Source organism: Fukomys damarensis, unplaced genomic scaffold (assembly GCF_012274545.1).
Source record: "Fukomys damarensis isolate Sample0158 unplaced genomic scaffold, DMR_v1.0_HiC HiC_scaffold_8, whole genome shotgun sequence".
In the NCBI taxonomy this organism is placed as follows: domain Eukaryota; kingdom Metazoa; phylum Chordata; class Mammalia; order Rodentia; family Bathyergidae; genus Fukomys; species Fukomys damarensis.
Genome location: NW_022900920.1, coordinates 13,856,681 through 13,862,539, shown reverse-complemented (window position 1 = coordinate 13,862,539; position 5,859 = coordinate 13,856,681). Strand labels below are relative to the sequence as shown.

General features: G+C 36.3%; 1 long non-coding RNA gene across 1 annotated transcript in view; it reads left to right on the top strand.

Annotated features, from left to right (window-relative positions):
* The first annotated feature begins 15 nt into the window (after positions 1 to 15).
* LOC104860171 overlaps positions 16 to 5,859 on the top strand; it is a 22,050-nt gene continuing 16,206 nt past the window's right edge. Inside the window, exon 1 of the long non-coding RNA XR_004516279.1 lies at positions 16 to 1,170. This is a non-coding gene — a long non-coding RNA (uncharacterized LOC104860171). The remainder of the gene's footprint in view (positions 1,171 to 5,859) is intronic.

Here is a 5,859-nt window from a genome sequence, read left to right as displayed (position 1 = left end):
CCCCGGGACGCGGGAAGTGGCCCCGGACTCGAGCCGCGCCCCCACCGTGGCTGCCCGGGTCCCTGTCCAAGACCCCCCACGGACTTCTCTCCCTGTCCCCGGCACAAGCCCGGACGAAAACCCTTAACCGCGTGGGCTTCAAACGTCCAGCTTCCGGGTTGTTAGGTGTTGAGGTTTGAAAGAAATGATCATTTCAGTGGCTTGCAGGAATGGCAAGGGAGGAGGGACCTTGAAGTGTTGTCACACTTGGGAAAATAACGCGCTGGTTTCCTAACTCGGGGAGCGATCAAAATAAAGGAATGTGTACTTCAGAAGCCACATCCAAAATACATGCAACTGGCGGAGGAAGGATTTGTGGTTGCTAAGCAGTGGCAGAGCATGTTTAGCTCTGTAACTTAGGATGTTGACTTAAGTTCAGGAATGTAACCCTGATAGAATAAGCAGAGTGTTTTCATTGTGCAGCTCACCTGGGGGAGGGGGATTGTTTTCCTTGTTAAGTGAAGCCCTAGATTTCCCATTACTCCTTTCTACTGATGCATGTTATTTTATTGATCTTGTATCCAAAAAGATTTTGAAAGAGGTTTTAGAAAAGAATCCCCTATGTCTGTTTTGTGTTCTCCTTTGCCATAAAAACAAAACACCTCATTACTTTACATGGATTGTGTCTACACCATTTGAATGGTTCTATTCATAAATCAGGAAACTTTTTCTGTTGCTTCTAGGAACTTTTAATTGGTTTTAATCCAATGTTTCAATCCCAGAATCAAATATAAATGAACAATTAACTTCTTGAGCTTTTGTGCACTTGGGAAACTATTATATTTCATGTATTGCTGAAATATTTCAGTTTGTCATCACACTGGACCTATTCTTTTCAGAAAAGCATGAGCTAACTAACATCTCCTTTCATACTAACTACAACACACCCCTGTGGTTCTGCTGCCAGATTAGAGTGAACAATAATCAACAGGATATGTGTCTATTCATTTCAAGGACATGATGTGGGATATCAGTTCATCCCAAGGAAGCCAAAATGAGCTCATATACAGAATATTAAGATACTGATATCCTTAATCATATACTCTTTTTTTTTTAAGGAACAAGAACCAAGAATGAACAAAGGAAGAAACAAGGGAAAATCTGAAGAAAAGCATCAGCATTTCCCTAAAGGTATATTACCACAATATCTATCCCTTCAGGCTTTGAGAGCTTTCAGGATATAGTTTAATTTACTAACTTTTTATTAGGAGACCTAGAGTGACTCCTGCTGGCAAACATTCAGTTTATTCCTGCAATTACTAGTTCATTGGGTCAACTTAAAAAACAAGATTCAGGGGTCCCAGGCCTGGAAACAATTACTGCGACCATTACCCTTGCTGCTTTCAGGACTATTTGGGTCTCTGAAAATCTCAAGGATGGTAGTTATGGGTAGCTACTTTGCTGTAACACCTCCTTTTCAACCCAAAGTAGCCTGTTTTTCTGGTTCTGAGGCTTTCTTGATAGTGTCTACAACTACAATTCCTGCTTAAGGGGCTGTGCTACTAACCAATGAATAGCTGTTTCTCATTTTCCAAATTTGAATCTTCAAAAGCTAAAAATATGTACATTGAGGCCTGCATCACTTAGTCTTCCATACTATAGGCTAAAGTCTTATAAAAACACTCACTTCTTAGTGCTAAATTTCATGGTTCTTTGTTATAAAAAGTCCTCCCCAAAAGGTTGTTGTATTAAAAGTTTTTCTTAATTCAGAATAGTAGATATTACCCAGGCAAACTCTGAATTTCAAACTGTGCAAGCTACAGTTGGGGGGAAGGGGAGCTAAATCCTAAACAGTCAACCAAATCAGAACCAGATTTAGAGCACAACCAGACACCTAAGCACAAATTCACAGGCCAATTTAGGAATAAATCCATAAATAATCTAACAGTGATCACTTACACCTTTTCTATTATCTTCGAAGAACATCCCAGGAAATATAAAATGCAGGGATTACTTTTAGTCTCTTATTCCAAGACCAATATATGAAACCCAGTGATGAAGCACAGAAATACTGGCTCTCTTAGCTTGCCCCAAAGGAGGACTACCAAATACAGGAATGCTTGTGTGCATGGTATGCATCATATATCCACTCAAAACTGCCAGAGATTTAAATTGTGTATCATTCTGTATTACAGACTCCCCCATTCCAAGTTTACAGCTCTTAAGCAACAGGAGACAATAAGGGTGTATTTTATTAAGAAAGGGTGTAACCAACTTACTTGTATCAACAAGCTACTAAAGTATTAACTAAGTACCTATTTGTATAGAGGAGGGTAAAGGCTGGGTTTTGATACACACTAAGGAGTGTCCCCCAGCAGTTAGTGGGTATTTTATTTTTTTCCCTTTAGAATCAGATAAATGTCCATACAACAAAGAACTAAGCTTTGAAGTTTCAGCAAGTATCAGTAAACACTCAGTTTCTCCCATCAAATCTATCTGTACCTAAGAATTCAACACTAAAAAATTATAAGCTGGCTTGAGAGAATAACATACTATTCTTTGTAGACTAACAAAGTGAACTAAACAAATGTCAAACATGTTATACACTGGGCCCAACAGCAGTATGCAGATGCATGTGTATTAACCCCTTTATTCAGTTTCCAAAAGCCACTGCCTCTTTGTCACAACTGTTGTATTAAAAGCCAGTCATTCACATTTCACACTGTTCTTTCTACATCTGAAAAGATCTTTTTTTTCAAGCAAAACCTTTTAAAATTGCTTATAATAGATTATGGGAAGACAGACATGACCAAATCCACCTGAAGTGTTTTTTCAAAGAACTGGTAACTGAAAACAAGTTAGCAGAATACACTTCTGTAGAAAACTTGGAAAGTTCCTGGTTATAGCTAGGGACCAAAAATATAATCCTAACATGGGGGTAATTTTCGTGTGTGGATCTTTTTCAGATGAATAAATTCTGTCATTTTTCCAACATCTATGTCTGGCTATAATAGCCCTACCTGCTAAGCAGGTTATGGCACACTACTTCTGTTCTTTCCATCCACTGATGAAAGTGAGGAATAGCTATGGCTAGAATTACACATATTTATAATTTTTTTTAATATACACAAACATATATAACACATACACTAGAGATACTTTAACCTTTTTTAAAAGACACTTTGGCTCTTGAAGATATAGTTACTTTGTGATTCAAGAACTAAATAAAACAAATTTATTTTCATTGAAAAATAACCACAGTAGTGAATTTAATACCAATCTCACTCCATTGATACAAAGTAAGAGTTAAAAGCAGCTTGAAGAGGAATGACTATTGAAATCAGTTGCATGTGAAGCTGCACCAGCTTTGTAACTGAATGTCTAGCACCATTGAGGTACGAAAGCATGCCAGCTGGGACGGCATTGTGCATCACAAAGTGTGGGTTGTAAGCCTATGTCCTGAGCACAAACCCTGGTTTCCAAGTTGGCAGGTGCTAAAAACACAGCAAATGTCACGCTTGCAACTGAAGAGCTCTGGATAAAGTAAGCTAAAAAGAACACAGTAACAGTTAAAACTTATTTCAATTTGATATTACTTTATTTTTGGCAAAGCCAATAGTTACTACCCATATTGTGTACTATAAGAAACCACAAGGATGAAAAGTAGGACACTGAAAAGTTTATGCATGGTAAATTTTTAAAAGTATGAAAAGGCTTTTCACCATCTATATTCAGTTACTGGCATATAAAAAACCAAAATTCAAAAGCATAATCCCTAATCTATGATCTCAAGAGAAGGTGACTCTAGTATCACTGTAACATGGTTAATAACCTATAAACAAAGTTTGTTTTCCATTACTTCACCAAAAATATAACTAAAACAAGCCACATTTTCATGTTGCTATCATATCAATCTAGAAAATATTTCAGCTGTATACCCATGCTAAAAGTTTGTTACAATCTTCAAATAAAAACTATGTAAATATCTTTCTTAAATATTTGAGAGAAAATCAAATTTAAAGCCCAAGCTTTAATTTTTCTGTCAACTCTGCCTTTAAAAAGTCATGGCCTCAAGAAAAATATATCTTTGGGCTGGACATTTAGCTCAGTGGTTCCACCACCTTCCTCGCAAGCACAAGGTCCCAGGCTTGATCCCCAGTACCAAAAAGAAAAAAGGAAAAGAAAAATATATTTTCTGTTCATGAGAAAATCAAATTTAAAGCCCAAGCTTTAATTTTTCTGTCAACTCTGCCTTTAAAAAGTCATGGCCTCAAGAAAAATATATCTTTGGGCTGGACATTTAGCTCAGTGGTTCCACCACCTTCCTCGCAAGCACAAGGTCCCAGGCTTGATCCCCAGTACCAAAAAGAAAAAAGGAAAAGAAAAATATATTTTCTGTTCATCCCTACTGATATGCTCAAAACTATGGCTATTCTGTCTTTTCCTATAAAAATGAAAATTTCCCTTTCATTAGGTAAAACAAACTGAAACTAAGTACATTTATTGATTTTACAGAGCTTAAATGCTCAATCTAAAGAATGAATCCTTTGGATTTAAAATATTCAGGAAAAAATTAGTGTCTAGTTCCAATGAGTAGAACATTACTGTGATTGATATGAAAAGAATATTTGTTATATATATCTATAGATATAGATATGTATATCTATATCTATAGATATATATATGCATGTGGATTTAACTCTTCAATCATTTGTCAATTTACTATACAAACCAAAAGCAAAGACCTTTTAATTCATACCACTGCAAAAGACCAGCCTTGCCCATTTGGTATATGCATATCCCTACAAATGAAATATAAAAGAACTGATATGAGAAGTCTACTTGCTTCTTTTTTTTTTTTTCCCGCTTGCTATTTTAAATACTAGTTTATAGCTCCTTTAACTTTTACAAGGGACCAAAACAACCCCAACCTTGTTCAAAATCAAGTTAGTCAATGTTGTACTGTTAAGCTACCTAATATAAAGAATAAAGTAGGACAGGGATTTAGCTCAGTGGCATTGAGTCTGCCTCACAAGCACAAGGTCCTGAGTTCGATCCTTGGTACCCCCCCAAAAAAAGAAGGAAGCTGTAATTATGTTCTAAAGATGTTGTACATATCTTATTGTCCTCATATGTATAGAACTTTCTTAAAATGACTGAAAGACTAAAGCTCTTAAGGTTTAACCAGAGAAAGCAATATTGCTGTGGTCAACATTTCTACAGTCATACTAGGTACTCTAGATGCTAATATAGTCACTTAACCTACTAATAAAAAAGGTTCAAGAAATAAACTGAAAATCCAATGTTTTCTACATTAGCAAAAATAACTGATTCATTGTAGTTTTATATACTCTACTGTCAGTTCCAGTATACAGTAAATTCAAATCAGATAAGCTAAAGTATTGCTCAACCTCAAACTTTAAAATGCCACTGTGTATAGCAGTGTTAACTTATAGCAAAGAAAATAAACATAACTCAGATCAAAGGTGGAAAGCAGCCTGCTGCTTTCTAACTGGTCAGTTAATGACCCAAATCCAACACAATAACTGTCATGAAACTGAATGCCACCAATGCATGATCATTTGGGGACCTGCTCTTGAGTCTTTGATATCACTTGAAATAATGTCTTTGCACTGAGCTCTAATGAAGCAAAGTGTAGATATCCTTGTCCATTTGTTTTCCATGCAAATACACCCACATTAACATTTCCCTCATCATACCTACATTTATTACTGAATAATTACCACTAAAAAGATATTGATCAGCTGGGGATGGTGGTCCCTGCCTATAATCCTAGCATTCTGAGGTGAAGGATTGAGCTCAGCCTGGTCAGCTTAGCAAGACCCTGTCTCAAAATTAAAAAAAAAAAAAAAAAAAAAA